Consider the following 22,400-nt stretch of genomic DNA (forward strand, 5'->3'; position numbering starts at 1 on the left):
ACATATTGGGATACAAACTTCTTCCTCCTTCAAAATTGTCTTTGCATCCTGCATGGGCATATTTAACGGGATCTCATAGTACCCAGCACTAACACAAATGATACCCTACTGATTTCCCTCACTGCAGGCATGTAAATGTAAAAAATGAGCTTAAAAAACAGGCTCACTGACTAATTAAAGTAAATATGTATGTACCTTTCTGGAATAAATGTATTTTCAGATTTAAAACAAATCTATCTTGGGGCGCCTGGGTGGCTCAGTCGGTTAAGCGTCCGACTTCGGCTCAGGTCATGACCTCGCAGTCTGTGGGTTCGAGCCCCTCGTCGGGCTCTGTGCTGACAGCTCAGAGCCTGGAGCCTGTTTCAGATTCTGTGTCTCCCTCTTTCTCTGACCCTCCCCTGTTCATGCTCTCTCTCCGTCTCAAAAATAAATAAATGTTAAAAAAAAAAAAAAATTAAAATAAATAAATAAATAAATAAATAAATAAATAAATAAATAAATAAATAAATAAATAAAACAAATCTATCTTGGGGTGCCTGGGTGGCTCAGTCGGTTGAGCGTCCAACTTTGGCTCAGGTCATGATCTTCCATGTGTGAGTTCGAGCCCTGCGTTGGATTCTGTGCTGACAGCTCAGAGCCCGGAGCCTGCTTCGGATTCTGTGTCTCCCTCTCTCTCTGCTCCTCCCCTGTTCGCGCGCGCTCTCTCTCTCTCTCAAAAATAAATATTAAAAAAAAAAAAATTCACTATAAAACAAATCTATCTTTCCAAGCCAAAATAGTAAAGAAAAATGTAAACAAGGAAAAAAGCTGCTGCACACCCCTCCTCTACTAAGGAGTATGAAAGTTTACGACTTATTTGGTACAGGTTAAGGCTTGTTTAAGAACTCGCTGCTGGATTCTTCTACTCGCTGTTTCTCTCCCTCCTCTCTTGTGGGCACTAGCAAAAACTGCACAGGTCATGGGAACAAAAATGCTCTGCTGTAGAAATGAAGAGGACATCGTTTCAAATCTCCCATGTCTTCACTGATCCATCTGACAGAAACAGTCTATACTCCACTGGGAGATGGGAGAATGAGTCAGTAAGGAGATCGAACAGTTGCTAGGTTAAAGATATAACTAAACATGTTAACTTTCTTTTCAATTAGATACTCCTATAGTAAAGCAATTATTTTTAAATGATGCACAATGCACATTCATTTGTTTAAATAAGGAGCCACTAGAAATTAATTAGAGCTAACATTTATTGAGGGTTTTCTGTGTGTTGGGCATTCTCTTAAGTGCTCAACATACATAACTCACACATATGCTTCATCACAGCCACATAAAGCAGTATTATCAACATCCTCATTTTACAGAGAAGAAAAAGGAGGCACAGAATGGTTAAGTAACTTACAGAAGATCACACAGTATTGACAGGCAGGCGAGGAACAGGACTTCAGGCAGGGCAGCTCCAGGGCCCGTTTTTTAACCTCTATGAGAGGGTGTCAACACACTGTATACTTTGACACATGGAGGTCTTTTTGTGTCTATTAGCTTAAATCATAATGAAGAAATTGTTTCGTGGGCAATCAAGACTGTATGAAATTTATGGGTAAAATGCTTTCACACCCAACTTTTAGGATGAGATAACTGAATCCAGTACGACACTTCATTTAAGACACTAGAACTTAATCAATCTAATCTTTTCTATGTATCTTTTGGCTTTATTATACTTCATGGTAAGTGCAATGGGATGCCTTTCACAAACTTAGCCTGACACTATGTCGTTAAAAATACTTTGCATGGACTAGATCTGGGATGTTTTATTCACGTGAGTGTGCATTAAAGTAATTCTACTACTCTCAAATTCTAAATGCAATTATCCAACAGACATTTGAATACTTAATGAACACCAAGTTGTATGGATACAAAGATAAATTAGATGGTCTCTGTTCTCGAGGGGGCCATAGTTAAAAACAACGGAATAAATGCTTTTATGGAGTTATGACCAAGGTTCCAAGGGAGCAGAGTCCTGCCTAGCATGATAAGAAGGAGAGCAGCTCCATGTGCAAAGGAATGGACCTGTAAGAGAACATTTGCTTCTCAGGGACTATCATGCAATTTAAGTAGGACTAGAATACAGAGTTTACATGGAGAGCGAGAGAAAGAGTGACAGAAGAGGTGAAGAATTAAGTTGACGCTGGATAAAGAAAAGTCTTAGAAATCATATTAAAGAGACCCAACCACTGTAATAATTTAAGCAGAACAGTGGTAAGATCAAATATGCTAACAATCATGGATATTACACTTTTTATTTTAAACAACAGAACCTTGCTCTCAAAAGAAACCTTATGCAAACTTCCATACTTAAAACTGATCAAAGTAAGACTGCACTAGTTGAAATTGGAATGAACCTGCTTGACTTCCTCTAGAACCTTTTACAGAATAGTTTCAAAACCACTGCTTTAGAAAAAAAAATTAGTATATCTATACAATTAGGCTCTATTTACCTCATACCTCTCTCAATGTGGTTCTAGCTTCTCAAGGAATCATTCCCATAATTTCTCTTCAATTATAGAGCTAGGCGTACATAAAACTAAGCGAATGGTACTAGGCCTGAAAAAATTAACAACAGGGACGTCTGGGTGGCTCGGTCAGTTGAGCGACCAGCTTCGCCTCAGGTCATGATCTCACGGTTTGTGAGTTTGAGCCCCACGTCGGGCTCTGTGCTGACAACTCAGAGCCTGGAGCCTACTTCGGATTCTGTGTCTCCCTCTCTGCCCCTCCCCCACTCGTGCTCTGTCTCTGTCTCAGAAATAAACATAAAAAAAAATTTTTTTTTAATTAACAACAAAGTGTTATAATACAGAAAAAAGATAAAGATTATCAGCTTTTTCATCCTTCAGTTAAACTCTAACTTTTTTAAAAAAAAATTTTAATGTTTATTTATTTTTGAGAGAGAGACAGAGCATGAGCAGGGAAGGGACAGAGAGAGGGGGAGACACAGAATCTGAAGCAGGTTCCAGGCTCCGAGCTGTCAGCACAGAGCCTGACGTGGGGCTCGAACCCACAAAGTGTGAGGTCATGACCTGAGCTGAAGTCAGACGCCCAACCGACTAAGCCACCCAGGCGCCCCAAAACTCTTTCAGTGACCAATTTTCTAACCTAAATTAGGATTTATGTTTGGACACACACTAGGGTGTTTATGGCCACAGGATATTCAAAATTTGTACAGTGTTAGAAAATATTATAATTGATATAACGTAATTTTTTTTTCAAGATTGGTAACCTTGAGTTTTCTCAACAATGACTTCGAATCCGAAAATCCTTCCCCACTTTTCACCTGAGCATCTGTCCTCCGCCTTATAAAATTTGGAGCTCTACCTGTGATCACGGAAAATGATCATCAGTGTGAAACTGCTTATCCTCAGCCATCAGCAATATTATGTAAACTGATTAAAGATTTCCATATGCTTCTCCTGGCAGTTTGCTCTTCTCAACTCTTCATAGTCACAAGTGCTAATAAAAAAGCCAGGTTACACCCTGAAGGAAAGGTATGCAATGATGAATTTCGCATGCTTTGTATCAAAACAAGTATATTCCCTTCATAGACCTCATCGAACTCCTACAATGCTTCCTTACAGTTACCCTCTCTGTTCCTCACAATAGAGTTAGGGGCCGGAGGAGGGGCGACGGGGAACAGAACCACTTATATCGTCTCAAGAATTTTTAAAGTGTTTCCCCCTTTATACAGACTGACTGATTAAAACCAAACATTCACAACAATATTTAACATGTATTAAGAGTTACAGGACAATCTCCTTGTTCCCCATCAGACAAGGCACTAGGAAAAAACCACCACCACCCTGGGCCAATCAATCATGCATTAAAAGTTCCCTCACAGTATGTGGCTAAAGGCCAACAACTGACAATTATTAAAAGGCGGAAGAGGGGAGAGGAGCATAGGATATAAATTAAACCCTTCAATACATCACGTGAAAACATGTATAATATATTTACTTACAGACGTGTTTAAGAAAGCATCCTTAAGCAGACATACTATAAATGTCTTTATAAGTTAAATATCATTTCCACAGGATATTGTAAACTTAGTCCAACACTTTGCATTCAAAAGATCATTTCTGGGCACAGTCTATACTACCTAAATTTGCCCAAAGAGCCAACTATTATTCTATAAATTTGTTTAGGATAAAGACAACTCTCTGATTATAGTAAAAATAAACTACATCACATGCTCCAATTAATTAATGCATTTTATGGAAAAGGCTTAATAAATTACTCATTTCCAGTTCTTTCAAATACAAAATTCTGAGGACTCCTGGGGCACCTGGGTAGCTCAGTCAGTTAAGCATCCGACTCTTGATTTTGGCTCAGGTCATGATCTCATGGTAGTGAGATCAAGCCCCATGTCAGGCCCCACAATGGGTGCAGAGCCTGTTTGGGATTCTCTCTCCCTCCCCCACCCCGCCTCTGTCCCTTTCCCCTGCTTGTGATCTCTCTCTCCCTAAAAAATGAAATAAATTAAAAATAAATAAATAAAATAAAAGTCTGAGGACTCTGAAATGGTCATTAAGAATAAAATGCCTTTTTTTTAAAAGAAAAGTTTTTTTTTAATGTCTGTTTACTTATGAGAGAGAGAGAGAGAGAGAGAGCGTGCACACACATGCAAGGGAAGGGCAGAGAGAGAGGGTGGCGGGAGAGGGAGGGAGGGAGTCCCAAGCAGGTTCCACATTGGCAGCACAGGGCCTGACCCAGGGCTCTATACCCATGAATCAGGAGATCATGACCTGAGCTGAAATCAAGACTCGGGCGCTTAACCGACGAACCACCCAGGCACCCCAAAGAAAAGCTTTTTTAAAAAATAAAAAGTACTTGAAAGTAATCCTAAAGAAACACACAAAAAATCCTCATATGTAAGATAACAATCAAAACAATGCGTGATATCAAACATTTACCTACATATTCAATTAGAAGATTTCAGGGTGAAATTTTCATCTTTTGCCTATTTAAGGGCAAGTTTTTTTGAAAAACATTCCACAAACAGATATTTTTAAATGAGACTGTATACCTACTATTACTGACTTTAATAATGCATCAAATGAAGCTAAGTTAGAACAAATGTTAATAACAGTGAGAAACACTAAATTATACATACTATGTTTAACTGTCCCTGCAGTTACAAAAATGTTTATAAAATATCTTAAGACAAATTTATATTTTCCTCTAGTTTGTGAAAACTGCAATAACTTTTCTATTTAGTAGTAACTTCTGATTAAAGCACATTCGGTAAGTGAAATTCAAACAATCCTCAGAACAGCTGGGAGAAGATACAGAGGGCAGTTTTTACAAGTGAACTTTCTATTGATGGTATAGATACCATGATCAAACACTAAAAACTAGCATGATTGGCATCTAGAAAATGTAAACAAGCAAGAGTGAAAGAAAATCCCTCAAGGAAAATGAGGAAAATACAATTTACAACATCATCAGTGACTATAACTCTGAACTCGGCCTTTCTTATTTTTAAAATTTTTGTCCAAATTTTTGCAGATTATAAAGTCAAAACTTTTAAAAGTCCCATACAATAGATTTACATACACATATTAGTATTAGGTAATATTTTATGCTTAAGAAGTCTAGCAAATATTTAAAAACCCAATTTTACATAAAGTATGTTGCACTACTGATTGCATTTTATAGGAAAAGAAAACTGGGAGCAGAAAAATAAAATATTTTTCAAGTGACACTCAGTTGAATAATGAAGTTGATAACATAAATTGGCCTTAAGTTCCAATTAAAATTTCTGATCATTATCTCTATTCTCACAGATCTTGGCACAAATATTTTAAATTTGCAGCAGTCTACTTACTTGCTGCATGTGTTTAAAAAGTTTTTTTTTTTTTAAATTACATACCCTCATTAATGATAAATCCAAATAATTTTTTTTAACTTCACCATACTCAAAAATTAGCAATCCTTTGAGATAGCATCTTGAAATTAAAAAAAAAATTGAAAAAATTTCTTTTAATATCACATCTTCAATTCTCATTTTTACTCATTTGTTCAACAGAGGAACTAAGAGCCTGTACTAAGAAATCAATGGCAGCATTCAAGCTGCTCTCTCAATTTTTATAATATTCAATTATGTTAAGAGGAACAAAACTGTGCCCATTATCCCAAAGTTGGGCTCTCAACCCATATTCAGCATGAAAATAATTTCTTGCTTTCTGCCTGATGCACAAAAACTATTAAAGCACTCAAATACTCTGATACTTTGAATGCTTCTATACACTTAGCTCTTATCTAAAGTCCTTCTCTAAAAATAAGACTTCTCTAAAATCGCGAAGGAGTGCCAGTCTTATGAAGCCAGGCATGAACAGTATAAGGCAAAGTAAGTTTGATTAGTTATCCTTAATAAAGCCTGTGCCTGGTTCCTTCCTTTACCCCATATCCCAACATAAAGTCTGAGCTAATCCATAAGCAAGTTCCACTCATATTAACTCACATTCCTTTTTTTGTTTTTACATCGCCCAAGCAAAATGATTTCAGAAAGACAACTCCCCGAGTACTTCACTCAATATCCCCTGTGATTCCAAATAAATCCAACTGCACTAACAAAAAGAAAAAAAAAAAAGCTCCCTGGAAAGTTTACAGAGTACGTAAGTTGTTCTTTTATCAAAATAGAATTTTTCACAAGTGACCCAAACAGAATTACAGCTTAGGAAAATCAAGCCTTTAATTCTGAGGAATAATTTGCACCTAGAGAAAAATTCAAGGTAATGGTTTTCACTGCATGTGGACTTTGGACCTAATCTATTTATTTTGATTTTGCTGAAGTCTGGGTATAACCACTTGTTGGCCTATGCTACCAGACCACCGTCCTACTAACAGGACCCTATGACAAGGTGCTTTTGATGCTTCAGTAACTACACCACCTTGGATGGACTTCCACACAAACCTGACCATAACATTTTGGCATTTTCACTAGGTTTCAATGTGCTCCTTACATGGCACAGCACAAATCAGATGACAAGTTTTCCATTCAGTTAAAACATTAATAGGTAGCATACAAGCAAGTAATACACTCGAATTTAAGAAGCCCGTAAATATTAACTTTGTCCTCACTTTTCAGAAAGGGACAATTCAAAGAACCCTGATAAACCTTACATTAACGCCAAAATCCTATCTCTAAATTGTTGTATGCCAAATGATTTTTTATAAATCAAGTCCCGCTTGGTAATTACCATATAAAAGGGATTATCTGAAGGCATCTTTTAATGAATTCTTTTTGTAAAAATAGAGAATTCTCATATAACTAACCACTACTTAATTTATCTTATACTTGTAAATATCAAATTTCTTGGAGCACAGCTGCTTTCCCAGGCCAAATTCACCCCAGCATTACTGCCCTTCTCCCTAGTTCCCAAGCTTTAAAAAGGTCACCCCAAAAAAACATTTGTCAGTGGTAGAATATACGAGCAATACTAGAAAAGTTGAAAAAAGAAGTGATTTTTTTAAATGTAAAATAGAAAAGTATGTATTCTCCCAAAAGAAATCAATGAATTATTTTTGGCAATGATCACGACAAATTCCCAATAAAAACGACTTAAAAAAAAAATCAGGATATGCATATCTCAAATCTCTTTCCCATGTGTCTTTATCATTTGGTGGAAACTGTTCAAGCACAGTTTATCTCCATGAACACATGACCTCCATGATGCTACCAAGGTCACTGAGACTCACACGTGGGGCATATGCTGAGTAAGTGCTGATCTGCCCAATTCTACAGTTCCCTTTCAACAGAGAGAAGGAAGGATGGGCAATGAAAAAATTATTTCTACAGTACAGGAAATGATGCTTTAGGTTGTAACAGTCAAACAGCCCATTACAGGATTGCATACAGACATATGTCAGCAACAGCCAATAGGAGCAAGCCCTTTAAAGGGTGTCACAGCACAGAGCCAGGTACAAAAACTGCTGCACAGAAAGAATTAACAAGATCCCAAACTGAATGATCCTCCTTTACATCTCGTACTGAAACTCTTGGGTGCCCTGGGTTCATGCCACAACGACTCAATTCTGCAGTGAGAGTTTTCTGTCGACAGAACTTTCTGAAAACGACAAATAACCAAAGATCCACAATCAACAGAAGTGGCTCCCACGTGTCAGAAATGCTCAAGTAAGGAGCAAGTTTGCATGGGGGGGGGGGGGCCTGCCGGTTAATATCAAACTCACCAGGTGTCCTGGGTGTTCTCTTATCCTTCACAGAAGACTCCTTCAGACACCTCCTCTGTGACGGCGGCTGTCACAACCTGCGCCGTTCACAAACCATAAGTTTTCTTGGACGAGATTTACATTTTAAAACCCGTCACCCGCTTGGCGTATAATCTGTTTAAGCTGGATTTATACTCAAAACAACCCTTATCAATTTGAAGCTATTATATTTGAAATAGCCAAACAACTTTCAAACATGGGGGGAAAAAAAGACCCGTCAGAGCTAGCGCCTGAGAATTTAAAAGTGATTTAGTGGAGAGGAGTTCAACTGGGTGATGCATTGTAACGTCTGGTAAATGCAAGGTTAATAGCGGAAAATTAAAGAGGGAAAAAGATCCAGCCGGACCACTGGTAATTCACAATCAGCACAGTCCTGGGCTGGTAGCAGTCTCCCAAGTTACACTCAGGGAAGCTCCTGATTGGTGGGTGGCACCGGGTCAATGTGATTACTTAACCCTGGCAGTTACAACTAAACTCCCCTTTGATGGGCTCCAAAGCTTATTACAAAAAGGCGACTGCTTGAGCATATCAAGTACCACGGTGTCCTCCCGTTTTTCTCCCACGGAACACGGAGCCTGACACCTGAAACTCAGCTGACAAACACTGCCGGGTTTCGGGCGCTCCAGCGTTTTCTATTTATTATTGTCAAAGCCCACTGGGCATGGATTCCGTTGGGGGGTGGTAATGTGAAAGATTCACCCATTTCCTGCATACCCAGGGAAGAACTCATGACCATCCAAGCAGTTCCCTCTCTCCCAAGTAACTTTTTTTTTTTTTTTAAATCATTTAGTTCTAAAATAACCACAAGCAACAAACAGCCAAACATTGGCATGGCAACGTCCACACATCATGCCCCAGTGCTACCCACAGGCGGATTTCTTCATCCCTGGTGCCCATCCAGACGGGTCCTCCCGGTCCCTCTCCCGTCCGGTCCCGCCTGGCTTCCCTGAGTTTCGCTGTAAAATCCGCCGCTTTCGCTGGCCCGGGCAAAAGCACAGCGCCTCGTCCCAAGGGCAGAGTTTCTCCCAACTGCCCGACGACCGCGTCCGGAAAGCTTCCCGCGGGCCCCCCGCGCGCACCTTGCCCGGCCCCTCGCCCCCTCCCCGCACTTTACCAAGCCCCAGAGAGGGGCCCACCTGCCTCCCGTCGCCTGTCCCCACGCCCGGGTCGCCCTACCAACTCCTACCCGGCGGCTGCACTCCCCCTGCGCGGAGCCCCCTACCATGCCGGGGCTCGACCTCGAGGGGCGGGGGCGCCAGAAAAGGCCCCCCCGACAGGCTGACCCTGCGACGCCCCCCAGAGGCCGGGTCCCGAGAGCCTGTCAGCGTCCCCGGAAGGGGTCAGGCGGGGGGCTGAGCGCTCCCCGGTCCTCTCCTGACGCCCTCTGCCCCCCGCCGCCGCACTCACCTGGCGGGCTCTCGCCCAGGGGACGGGCGGAGGGACCGGGGGTCGCGCGAGGAGGCCGGCCGCCCGCCGCGGCCCCCACCCTCCCGCACCCGCGCCCGCGCCCGCGCCCGCCCGGCGCGCGCCCCAGGCCCGACGCGCGCCCGGAGCGCCGTGGGGAGGGGGCGCGGGGACGCGCGAGAGCCGGGCGGGGGGGGGAAGGGGGGCACGGGGGGCGGGGGCAGGGGGCGCGGCGAGAGCAGCGGCTCGGCGGTGTCGGCGGCGAGAAAGCAGCCTCGGCCGCGTCCGTCATGGCGCGCGGCGGCGGCGGCGGCTCCCTCCGGCCTCCCCGCTCCCTCGCCTTTAGTTTGACCTTTCCCTCCAGTGTGTCTGAGGGAGAGCGGCGGTGCGCGCGCGTGTGCATGTCTCTGTGTGCGCGCGCGCGCGTGGGGCAGGGGCGGGTTCGCTCTCCGACGCCTGACGTCACTGCCATGGCAACGGCGGCCCCGCCCCTCGCCTCCCGTTTCCTGCCCCCTCCCCCGGTGCACGTTCCGGGCCCTCACGTGCTCACTCACACGCACGCACGCACGCTCGGAGCGCGCGCGCCCAGGGCGCTTGGGGCGGGGGGGGGAGCGGGGGGGGGTTGGGAGGTCATCTGCGCCTCCTCGTCTACTTGCTGAATTTGACCAATCCAATGAGAAGGAGCCGTGGGCGGGGCGGGCTCGGCCGCCCGAGCGGCGTGAAAAATTTCCCGAGGCCGAACTGAGATCCTTCGTGAGCCACTGAGCATGCCCGGTGGTGGAAGGGGCGCGTTCCCCGGGAGTTCAGGGAGGAGGAGGGGGAGGTGTCCGGTGGTCAAGGGAAGGGGACCCTGGGCGCCTTGGGGGGAGATTAACCCCTATGGGACTGGGATCGCGTGGCGTTCGAGTCCGGCATTTTCGGAATGCGGTCTGGCCCTGCAGCTATTGCTGTGTGACCTTGGACGTGTTACTTAAGCACTCTGAACTGAATGTCCTGAGTCAAATTGGGTTAGTAAAATTACCGCGGTGGTTGTGCGGATAAAGAGAGAAGTGGACTAAACAGTATCGTCATTTATAATTATCATCATATGTAAATATTGTCGTAATATCCTCAATGTTGTAATAATGTTATATGGTGACAGATGCTAAGTACAATTATGGTGAGCATAGCGTCATCACTGTTAATATACCTGAAGCTAATATAACACTGTATGTCAGTGTTAAAAGAGAGGAAACGCGTGACCTGACATATGGTCAACCCTAAGTACTTAGCTATTAGTATGGTACCCACACAACCTTAGTTTACAAATGGGGACATGGGATGCAGAGACTAAAACATTAAATGTCTGTTCAGTGTGAGGGTCAGGTAGTGGCAGAGACCCAGGCTTCAAGTTCAATATTTGTCCTACATGGCCTTCCCTTAGGGAGAATGGGGAAAAAAAAAAAACACATCCAGAAACACCTGTCGAGACCCTCCTTTGCTGTCTGTGGATCCCTTCATACTCCCCACCGGCCCCACTCTCACCCCTAAGAGGCTTAGAACTCTGGACATAAGGACCGATAGCCTTTGTGCAACTTTTGGAGGCCAGTTATTCGGCTTCCTGATTTGCGCCTGAACAAGCAACAGAATGGCGCTTTACTCAGTTCCCTTCGGGGCCCCTACACTTCAAGTGAAGTTTTGGTTCAAGTGTGCACACGGTAGCAAGGAGCTCCAGGCCCTCACGATTTCTGGCTAGCTGAGGAAAGATTAACTCCGTTAACCCTCGTCATTTACCCAGCATCGTCCAGGTAGGCAAGAATGCCTTTCCAGCCACACGGAGCCTGTGACCACAGGGCTGTGCAGGCACCTTGCGATTCAGACACACTGATGACCTCACCGTTCATCAAAACTGTGCTTCCAGCCTTTGCCTCTCGCTTAGCTCTTCATCGCTTACTACTTCATGGTATTTCTTGAATGTCGTAGTACTTTTTAACTCGATTTGCTGTTATCTTTTTTTAGCTTTAATTTTTATGATTGAAGTCTAGTTGGTATACAATGTTGCATTAGTTTCAGATGTACAACGGTGATGGACAATTCTGTACATTGCTCGATGCTTACCACCATAAATCTAGTCGCTGTTTGTCACCATACGTTATTACAATACTATTGACTATATTTCCTATACTGTAACTTTTTAAAAAGTGTATGTCTGTCTCCTTGTGTCTCATAGCCCCAAACCTGATCTTAGTGAAGGACACCTCCCCATCCCCAAACACGCCCTTATGTTCCCTCCTTTGCTTGCAGGAATTAATTCACTTGACCCTTCCAAGATCTAACTAAAATGTAGTGTCTTCCCAAAACTCTTGCTGGATCCACTGAGTCGGAATGAACTCGTCCCTTTTCCAGAGCAGCTGGTATACACCTTTCTTTGGACGCTATTCCTAGTAGACTTTGTATTCTGTGATTTATGGACATGTCATGTACAGAAAGCTTCTCTGAACATCTAGATACGGGTTGGCTGTTCCTATTCCGTGCTCCCAAGGCATCTTATGTCTAATATATCACTTATCACCCGTTGCTTTAAGGCTTGATTTATTCGCCTTCTCCATCAGACATAAAACTCTTTAATGGCAGGAATCGTGTCTAGTTCCACTGCGCATTTCCCACGTCTCCCTTACTACCACAACGCTACGGAACAACTAGCTATTGAATGGCTGAATGGGCTCCCTGCCTATTTCATAAAGTTCTTGGGGGCAGACTTTATCTTGTTTATATTTATAACTCAGACCCAAAGACTTTCTGGGAAGTTATGAATTCTCAATAAATCTTGGACTACTCTAAAATGCACCAGAAATTACATGGTCACACTCATGCAATGAAAGAAGGCTTTGGCAGTAGCACAAACTATTGAGCAGAGTTGAGAAGTAGGAAGTCTAGGGAAGAAGAGGTCACAGTTTCTTAATAACTGCTGCTGTGGACCGAGAATGAGATTTTCAGCCGCTGTTAAGGGATAACAGAGAAATTACTCCAATGTGTATCAGCGAGGTTGCTCCCAGACAAGGGGGGAAATTGTGCAAAGAGGAATCTTGAAAAAAGAGTTCAAATATCGTTTGCTTAACCTGAACGGATAGCATCTGTTCCTTTGTCTAATTTGGCACAATAACCTAAAACCCAGTGGTGTTTTATATGTAGTACTGTTCTCCTCTTGATATGCTATTTAACTCACTACATGTGTGCTAAGTCCTCACCAAACCCAGTCCTCTTATTCCTGATCATGTTTGAGGCCCTGCCAAACACCCAGGAGCATGAATCATTCTGTTTACCCCCATCTCCATTCTGACTGTTTTGTGTTCTGTGATCTTTCTCCTAAATGGCGGTGGTAGCTATGGAGGCTCCCCACCGCCTCGGCCACTGCCTTGCTGTGAGCCCTCGTCTCTCTCAGCTGGACAAAAACGGAACTGGTCTTTTCACCTTATCTCGGGCTCATCCAGCCCAACTTCCACCCTACCCCAGACTCCAGCAGGATGTTTCCAAAAGGTAGAAAAATTGAGCACATCCCCCTAAGTGGCTTAACTGTCTTCCTGGCTCCTCTTTGCCTCTTCAGGAAAGAGACCTCTTCTGCGGTGGCTTTTTATGCTTCATCCTCAACTGGTTTCTTCGGCCGTGTCTCCCACTGCTTCTGCTAGAACTGTTTTGCTCCACAGGTGTTGAAAACCCGCAGCTTCTCCTACCTGTCATGTTCTTTGTGCACATAGGTTCACCTAGCTAGAATTCTCTGCTCAGGCCCCTGTACCAGGCTAATCTCATCTACACTCTCTAGGCCTATGGGAACAGCCAGGCTGCACGCCTCTGGTGTAACCCTTCTTATTGGGTGTTGTAAATACACTGTATGTATTGTCACCTCTTACCTTCTCCACTAGAATGTGAGCCACTTGAGGGCAGGGGCCTTGGCTTACCTTAGTCACGTGAGTTACTCTAATACCCACCAGGGTGCCTGGCACATAATAGACACTCAATAAATGCTTATTGAGCACATGAGTGTATTATAAGCTCCATGAGGGAGAAAGCTATTGCATCTCTTTGAGTCTTCACAAAGCCATGCTCGGAATTACAGAAATAGTGAGTAGATACTTAAAATAATAACGAATGATGAAAGGATAGTAATGACATATTAAAAACCAAGCATGGGGGCGCCTGGGTGGCTCAGTCGGTTGAGCGTCCGACTTCGGCTCAGGTCACGATCTCGCGGTCCGTGAGTTCAAGCCCTGCGTCGGGCTCTGGGCTGATGGCTCAGAGCCTGGAGCCTGCTTCCGATTCTGTGTCTCCCTCTCTCTCTGCCCCTCCCCCGTTCATGCTCTGTCTCTCTCTGTCTCAAAAATAAATAAATGTTAAAAAAAAATTAAAAAAAAATTAAAAAACAAAAAAACAAAAAAAAACAAAAAAAAAACCAAGCATGAATCAGGGACTAAAGTTCATGTTTTCCATTGATTCTCTCAGTTAGTCCGCCAACAATCCTATTTAGTAGAATGTTATCTACATGCTGCAGATGAAGAAGCCAAAACTTCAGGAGGGGAAGTGACTGGGCCAAGGTCACACACACTATTAGCTGTTGGCCAAGCCAGGATTTGGTGACCAGCTCATCTAATTTGGAAATAGACTATTATGGGAGGTATTCTGCTGCCACAGATGTGATGGTGGTGCTCCTGCTGGGACTTCGATCTTTCCTTATCTCACCTGTCTTGTCATGACCAAAGGCTCCTACTTTTTAGCAGACAAATTGGTACTCCCTTTGCTCCACCAGGAAGAAATGTGACTGCGTTAGGTGCAGTGAATATGCACTAGTCGGCCTAAATGGAAGGACCATATTTTTCCTTTCTCTTTGTTTTTCACACTTATTTTTCCATAACTGAAATCAAAATTCTTAGTTTTAGAATACACATGTTGTGCATATAAGGATAAAATGGTTGTTTTCTTTTTAATTTTTTTTAACCTTTATTCATTTTTGAGAGACAGAGAGAGATAGAGTGTGAGTGGCAGAGGGGCGGAGAGAGGGAGACACAGAATCCGAAGCAGGCTCCAGGCTCTGAGCTGTCAGCACAGAGCCCGACATGGGGCTTGAACTCACGGACGGTGAGATCATGACCTGAGCTGATGTCAGATGCCCAACCGACTGAGCCACCCAGGCACCCCCTAAAATGGTTTTCTAAAAATTTTTTAACTTTTCTTTATTTTTGAAAGAGAGGGAGAGTGAGTAGGGGGCGGGGGGGGGTGGGCAAAGAGAGGGAGATAGAGGATCCAAAGCAGGCTCTGCACTGTCAGTGCAAAGCCCAATGCAGGGCTCAAACTCACAAATGGTGAGATCATTTTGAATCTGAATTCTGAATGGTGAGATCACCTGAATCAAAATCAAGAGTTGGCCATTTAACCCACTGAGCCACCCTGGCACCCCAAGGATAAAATGTTTAAAGTTGGCCTTTGGGACATGACATCCCCAGCTGAGGCCCTTATGGCGGCTGCAAAACAAAAATGTCTATGTATAAGTGACATTGTCAGTTCATGAAAAGCTAAGGTGAATCTTGGCATCGAGAAAGGAATGCGTAAAAAGTTGGGTTAGAAAAAAGCCATTGGGTGAGCATTTGTGTAAGTGCCTCATTACAAAGAGGAGAAGAACGTTCAGTTCCGATCTTGAGGGACTCTCTTCCTCCAAGATTACTGGGAGGCCCCTGGTGTGTGAGTAGGGCTCTACCCGGGCCATAAGCACAGCCTTGGCTGGAGGGCACGCTCCCCTCTCTGGGAAGGTCAACATCTTTCACCAGAACCTAAACTTGTAGGGAGGGGGGGATGGTGAATGAGGAAAACGTGGGGGGAAGTGAGAGCCCATGTCTCCCCAGTTGGCCAGACTGGCTGCATTAGCCCTGGTGATCAACAAGGTGAATTGGCTGTTCTGTCCTCACAGCCTGTTGAACGGATGCATTGGAGTCAGTGGCCGAGCTCTCACTATGCACTTCACAACACTGGGGGGGGAGGGGGGGGCTATTAATACAGGAGTCTTATGTGAATGAAACCCCCTGGGGCTGTATTCAACCTGCGTAAACATACCTAGCAGTCCTGAGGGACATGTACCAGGCACATCTCTGTCTACTTTGGCAATTTATGGTATCCCGATTTTATCTTTGATAATATGCATAAATAAATATGTATTGAATGGCTACCAGTTTATCTCAAAAAATTTCAATGAATTTTATCGTACAGAGTTGTATCTAAAGATGTGGGTGTATTTCAAAGTGCTTATTAGATCAACATCACTATCATGCATTTATTTATTCTAATAAACAACAACTGAGCATCTAAGTTCCAGACATGATTCAAAAGGGTGTATTCAACAAATGTATTGAACACCAATTATAAATCTTAGGAAAAACTATTAACTGATTCCTCCAAAAATAAAGGCTTAGTTTATTTATGACACTTTACATATGAGCATATTCTCCAAATCAAGTTTCATTCATAGACACTCACCCCCTACAACCTAGAGATGACATCTGGTTCAGACACTTCAAACAATCCAATATACTAGGATGTCCCAGTGAATATAAGGCTTTCATATAATTTTTCCTGTCTTTTTTTTTTTTTTTTTTGTCTATTTAGCTCTATCAGGAGAGGTGCCAGAAAGTTAAGCTGGCTGCTTTAAGGGTGTCCTGGGAGCCCAAGGGAAACCACCTTTGGCAGGATAAGTCCATAGTCCATTGTCCAGGAAAGAGAGTGTAATCAGGCTTGGATCCCTGGATCACTCTATGGAGGAAAGCTGATCTCCACCTAGAAACATTTCTCTTGGAGCAAGAAATTCACATTTCACAGAGCAAGAAATAGGTGAACATTTAGGGGTTCATCTGTTATAGCAGCAAGCGTTACTCAATGACTTAATTGGAAAAGTAAATAACATGGCCATATTTGCACCCCAAATTTTTGGAGCTGCTCATACAGGTAGCATTAAATTCTTAATTTTGGAACACCCAATTAAGTGAGCCTCTGTCTCCAGAAGTCTTTATTAAATTACTTCCAAGCCTTTGATGGCTTTCCTATGTGTGACTGTTGCTGCTAGAGCATTGCTATGTGCAATTCTACAAGCTGGTAATTGGCTTAAAAAAAGCCACCTGGGAAGAACCAATACATAGATACATACATAGAATCACACACGCACACACACACACACACACACACACACACACACACAGTAGAATGCAACTTGCACCATTTTTATTTACTATTATCATTACCAGCATCAGCATCTTCCTCATCATTATCTTTTTAAGTTGAGAGGCGTAAACAAATCTGGACTATTTACAGCAACTCATGAAGAATGAGTGAGTTGACCCCGGAAAGATGGTGTGCTGTTCATTCTATGAATCACCATCACGATCTCTTTGGATGCCTGTCCTATGAACCTACGTGGCATGCCAGGCATCTGTGTTTGACCGGCCCTTCAGTTCCTCCAGAATTCTTGTGGAGTTGGTGGCAGAAATTTCCTTTTGTTGTTTTACGTCAGAATCCGGATGAAAGGCTGAGCCATGGTTGAATGAGCCATCCTCTTTGAGGATGGGGCTCAGGATCCACACCCTTCAGGCCAAGATTTTGCCCCGAGGCAAACCATTACAGTCTTTCCTGTTAGAAGGACAATTTGGGCCAAGCTTGAGGCCAGTAGATATAATGCATTAGCAACTAAAGGGGTGAGTTCTGTCACATGACAATGGTATCCAAGCTTCCAGGAGAGCTACAAAAGTCATTCCTGTCAGATGCATTCAAAACCAACGGTCAAATTACTCCTGCCAAGTTCTCTGAGGCTACAGAATTAAGGCCTGCACAATTTAAAATAGTGACTCAAGCTCTCTGGTCCCATGCCTCAATAATAATTATGAGAATGCTTATCAGTATTCTTAGTAATGTGTGATAATAAGTATTTATCAAGTGACCGCCGTGTACAAGGTACTCTTTGAGGTGCTTTATGTATGCCAGGTATTTAAACTTGATAACAGTCTTACAAGGTAGGAGTTGTTACCCTATCTTATGGGTGGGGAAACAGAAATTCAGAGCTTGCAAGGAACTTGCTCAATGTCACCATAGTGGTGATGCCAAGGTGCTTAAAAAAAGTATCTTTGGAAAAAAAAAAAAAACACACAACTTAGAGCCTACTTCCAAGCTCAGGGACATTTTCAACAGACAATTTACTGGAAAATTGTAAGCATATACAAAAATAGAGAGGAATACTCACCAAGCAGCTCCTATCAGGAGTCATTTGGAATGCAAGAGTTCTGAATGATAGCTACCTTATTTTTCTTGGAGGAGAGCCAAGTCCTTAATAAGAATTTCTGCAAAGGAGGAACCTGGGGCTGAATCTTATTTATAAAGGCAAAAGATGATTCTCATTTCAATCTCACGTTCTTCCTCTCCACTTGAATTTACCGATTAATTGAGGAATAGCAAATAACATGAAGACTTAATTTTGAGTGGACTAAGTCCTCAGCCCTACTGCAAATCCTTAGTTTTAGCTTCCATTCAGGTGTATGCTGAGTCAAACAATATTCTCCTTTCGTGCCTCCCTTCCTGTAGCCCACAGCAAGATTTCGTATTTGTATTGTGGCACAGGTATGACTGGACCGTCTGCTTAGTAACTGATTTGAAAGGTAGCTTTAGTTCCGTGCAATTTCCTGCTCACACTACTCATGAGAGCTCGTTACACACACCTCTCCCTAATCCATTCAGGGACACTGGTAGCTTGAAATTGGCCATCGAGGGAGTATTTACACCATGGAAATCGGCAAAAGCTACAAGTCAAGGCTTTTATTCCCTAAAAGGCAGTTAAACACTTACCAGAACACTGCTGGGTAGGTTGTATTATTTGCTTAAAAACATCTGCTGTCTTCACCATGCGTCTCTATGCTGCCTTTTCCTGGGAGAGAAGATTTTTCACCCATTGAAGTCAGGCTTGACTCTACAACTTGTTTGGGTGAATGGCATGTGATTGGAAGTACACATGCCATTTCTAAGCACAGGAACATGTGCCCGATTTTTCTTCTTCCTCTGCCATAGGCTGGCCTGTCCCAGCTAGTGTCTGTGTGTTCAGTCTGAGTTCTAGAATAAAGAAGACAGGAAGCAACATCACAGCCCATCTCCAGAGGACACGGTCATAAGCAAGAAAGAATCTTCCCTATTGTAAAGATTTGAGGCTTATTTGTGGCTACTCCAGCCTACTTAGGCGAGGCTGATTGATACAGCAGTTGGGACTTACAATTCAGGCGCTGCCATTGCAGAAAACCTAAATTATGGGGACATTACCTCTGGGGCTTGGGAGTGGGACACAAAAAACTATGTTATTGAAGGGTGGAAAAATGGCACCTCCTGTTATCTAGTGGTGAGGCATTGGTGAAAGTGTCCCCTGTGATCACTGAACAAGTTTGTGGCTGAAGGCCAAGAAGTTTTGAAACAGAATGTGACTCACACGCCTATGGTGCCATACGAGAGAGTTGGGCTTAGGAAAGAGTGGTCCATTTTGGGGAGATTGAAGGGAGTAGAAACGTCCAGAAATGTGAGGACTGAGCAATAGGGGATGTTCTTGATTCTGATTTCCAAACAATGAAAGATAAAACTGAGGTCTTTAAGGTACAAAGTCTGATTAAAACTCAGCCTTGTGGCAAGGACCAGTAAAACCTCTGAATTGACTAAGGTGGCACCGATTAAATCTTTTCAGCCGGACAAAAGGGCTCAGGGAAAAAGAGATTGTAAGTGTGATTCTCCTACTGAAGCCTGACGCATTCAAGATACTCACAATTAAGTCTAGAGAGAGTCGTAACTAGAAGAGAATTGTGGCTGTGGCCATTGGCACATGATGTTTGGTTTTGGGTTCCACCACTTGCAACTAAAGGCATTCAGAGAGTCGTAACTAGAAGAGAATTGTGGCTGTGGCCATTGGCACATGATGTTTGGTTTTGGATTCCACCACTTGCAACTAAAGGCATTCAGAGAGTCGTAACTAGAAGAGAATTGTGGCTGTGGCCATTGGCACATGATGTTTCGTTTTGGGTTCCACCACTTGCAACTAAAGGCATTCAGAGAGTCGTAACTAGAAGAGAATTGTGGCTGTGGCCATTGGCACATGATGTTTCGTTTTGGGTTCCACCACTTGCAACTAAAGGCATTCTGCATCATAAGCTGGATCACAGGGTTATCGACAGGGTAAACGGAGGTCGTATACGTAAAGCAGTTAGCACAGTTCTTGGCACATAGTAAGGGTTCAGTAAGGAGAAATTTTTATAAAGTATGCTAGAAACTGAGAGTAGTTCTCACAACGAACATGAGCCAGAGAGCAGAGAGACGTAGCCAAGGAATCTCAGTTAAAAAGTTCGATGCGGGGCGCCTGGGTGGCTCAGTCGGTTAACCGTCCGACTTCGGCTCAGGTCACGATCTCGCGGTCCGTGAGTTCGAGCCCTGCGTCGGGCTCTGGGCTGATGGCTCAGAGCCTGGAGCCTGCTTCCGATTCTGTGTCTCCCTCTCTCTCTGCCCCTCCCCCGTTCATGCTCTGTCTCTCTCTGTCTCAAAAATAAATAAAATGTTAAAAAAAAAAATTAAAAAAAAAAAGTTCGATGCTAATCATGTCGGCAAAAGGAGACGATCCCGGATTGGGTTGTGTGGTGTGGTGGTAAGAACTTGGGTTATAGAATCAGACAGACTTGAGCTTGAAATCCACCTCTGCCGCTTGACTACCTGAATGACCATGAGCAAATGCACAATGGTTCTGGGCCTTGGTTCTCTCATGTATCACGTGGGGATAATACTATCTCCTTGTAATGACTGAAATAAATAATGAAGCAATGGTGCAAGAAGGCATCACTTTTGGCACCTGGACATTCAGTAAACGCTGGATACTTCCTTCCTCCTAAAGCACCTGCTACCGCCACCACGTGCGACCCCTCCTTACCGAACACAATTACACCTGCCAAGGGAGAGCAAGAGGGCTTCAGCCCCAAAATACAAGGTTAGGGAGGCTGTTGAAGAGTTGGAAAGAGGGGATTATGGTTTTATATCCTAGCTGCTCTCTAGTGAATATTTTATGAATTTGTCAGTATTTTATTATTTTGCTAGGGTTCAAACAGATGAGGAAACTTGATTTGCTTTAAAAGAAAAGGGAGAGGGAATCACAACAAATAGTGGAACCCATTTGTCCCGGGTAGCATAGAGTCCTGACTTGGTTGGCCCCATCCCTAGTTCAGGGGTAGGTCCTGAGTAATCAATCACAATCAATTCATAGTATTCCCCTTGATGGCCCCTATTGTCTAAGAATGGCCATTTGCCTACATTGGTACAATAAAACTGCATTAAAGGACTTATATTCCAGTATATTCCGTGCTTAGGGCAAAGATTTCTCTTCCTTGTTGGCCACGAAAAAGACAGCACAAGGCTTCGAGACTGTTGGCCGCCATCTTGGAACTATGAGGGGGATCCAGCTTTAGGATAAACCCAGATGCTCAGGACAACAGCACACAGGAATGGAAAAACTTGTATCTGTGATGACATCTTTGAGCTGATAATTATGCTGCCCCTGGATCCCACCTACCTCTGGACTTAACAGTCATGTGAGATAGTGGATTTCCTTATTTCTATGGCAGGCCTTTAATCAGTAGAAAGTAATCAGTCAGTCAGCAGAGTGGGGCAGCAGCAAAGGCTAGAGACACCAGAACAAGTGAGGGGCCACAGCCCTGAACCCTGGTCACCTGGGTTCATATCCCACTTCTGCCTTGTGCCAGCTGTGTGGTCTTGGGAAACTTACTCAACCTCTCTCTGCCTCAGCGTCTGTATCTGAAAAACAATGATAATAATAGCTCTTACCTCATAGAGTTCCTGAGAGAATAAATTTGCATATCACTCACAGTACAGCGGCTGGCACATAGTAAGTTTCAACATAATCTGGCTAATTATGATGATTACCTCCAGCTGTGAAGGTCATCTCAGGATCCACAGAATGAGCCCACGGAGGGACCTCTGTTCTCTCCCTCTCTGTCCTTGACTAGGTCTCTTTATTCCTTTGCGTTCTGTGCTCTTCCCTTTCCGGATCTTCTCTCCTTCCCTTGTTCTTTTCACTAGCCATAATTGGCATTGATTTATAGCATTATTTGCTGTACTTTAAAATATGCAATTTTACATTTCTTCTTGTTAATTTAAGGAGTCAAACAGAAGAACATTTTATATTTCCTTCAATAAAAAAAATAACGTTTTGGTTTGCTTTTTATATATCCCCATTACATTTCATCTTCTTGGCGTTTGTCCAGTATTCCACTCTGTCAAGATCATTCTGAATCTTGACACTATCGGTTATTGGCTTTGCCATGCTTCCTGGCTTTATATCATGTGCCTTTTAAGCCTTCACCAAGTCCTTGACAAAACCTGAAATTTAGGACTACTTTATCAGCTATCAGTTTAGGTGTATGCGCTGGAAAACTCTAAATCGGTGCCTCTCAAACTTTAGAGAGCACAAGAATCACCTGGAGAGCTTGGTAAAACACAGACTTCTGGGCCCCAGAGATTCTGATTGGGGAGGTCTGTAGTGGGCACCGAGAATTTGCATTTCTAACAAGCTCCCAAGTGATACTGAGTAGGGCTGCCTTAAATAGTAGTGGCCTAATCAAGTTAGTTCACTTTTCTCTTACGTTAAAGAAGTTCATAGGCAGATTGTCCAAGGTTGGCACCAAGAG

At 43.4% G+C, this 22,400-nt stretch overlaps 1 long non-coding RNA gene across 4 annotated transcripts in view; it reads right to left on the reverse strand.

Moving 5' to 3' along the window:
• The window catches only part of LOC122234854, a 31,750-nt gene extending 21,991 nt beyond the window's left edge, over positions 1 to 9,759 (reverse strand). For 3 of the 4 annotated variants that reach the window (XR_006212789.1, XR_006212787.1, XR_006212790.1), the window contains exon 1: positions 8,236 to 9,658. This is a non-coding gene — a long non-coding RNA (uncharacterized LOC122234854). Of the gene's footprint in view, positions 1 to 8,235; positions 9,659 to 9,681 lie in introns of those variants that run through there. The other variant, XR_006212788.1, reaches the window with a different exon arrangement.
• Positions 9,760 to 22,400: the final 12,641 nt, after the last annotated feature.

This window comes from Panthera tigris, chromosome F2 (assembly GCF_018350195.1).
Source record: "Panthera tigris isolate Pti1 chromosome F2, P.tigris_Pti1_mat1.1, whole genome shotgun sequence".
Lineage (NCBI taxonomy): Eukaryota > Metazoa > Chordata > Mammalia > Carnivora > Felidae > Panthera > Panthera tigris.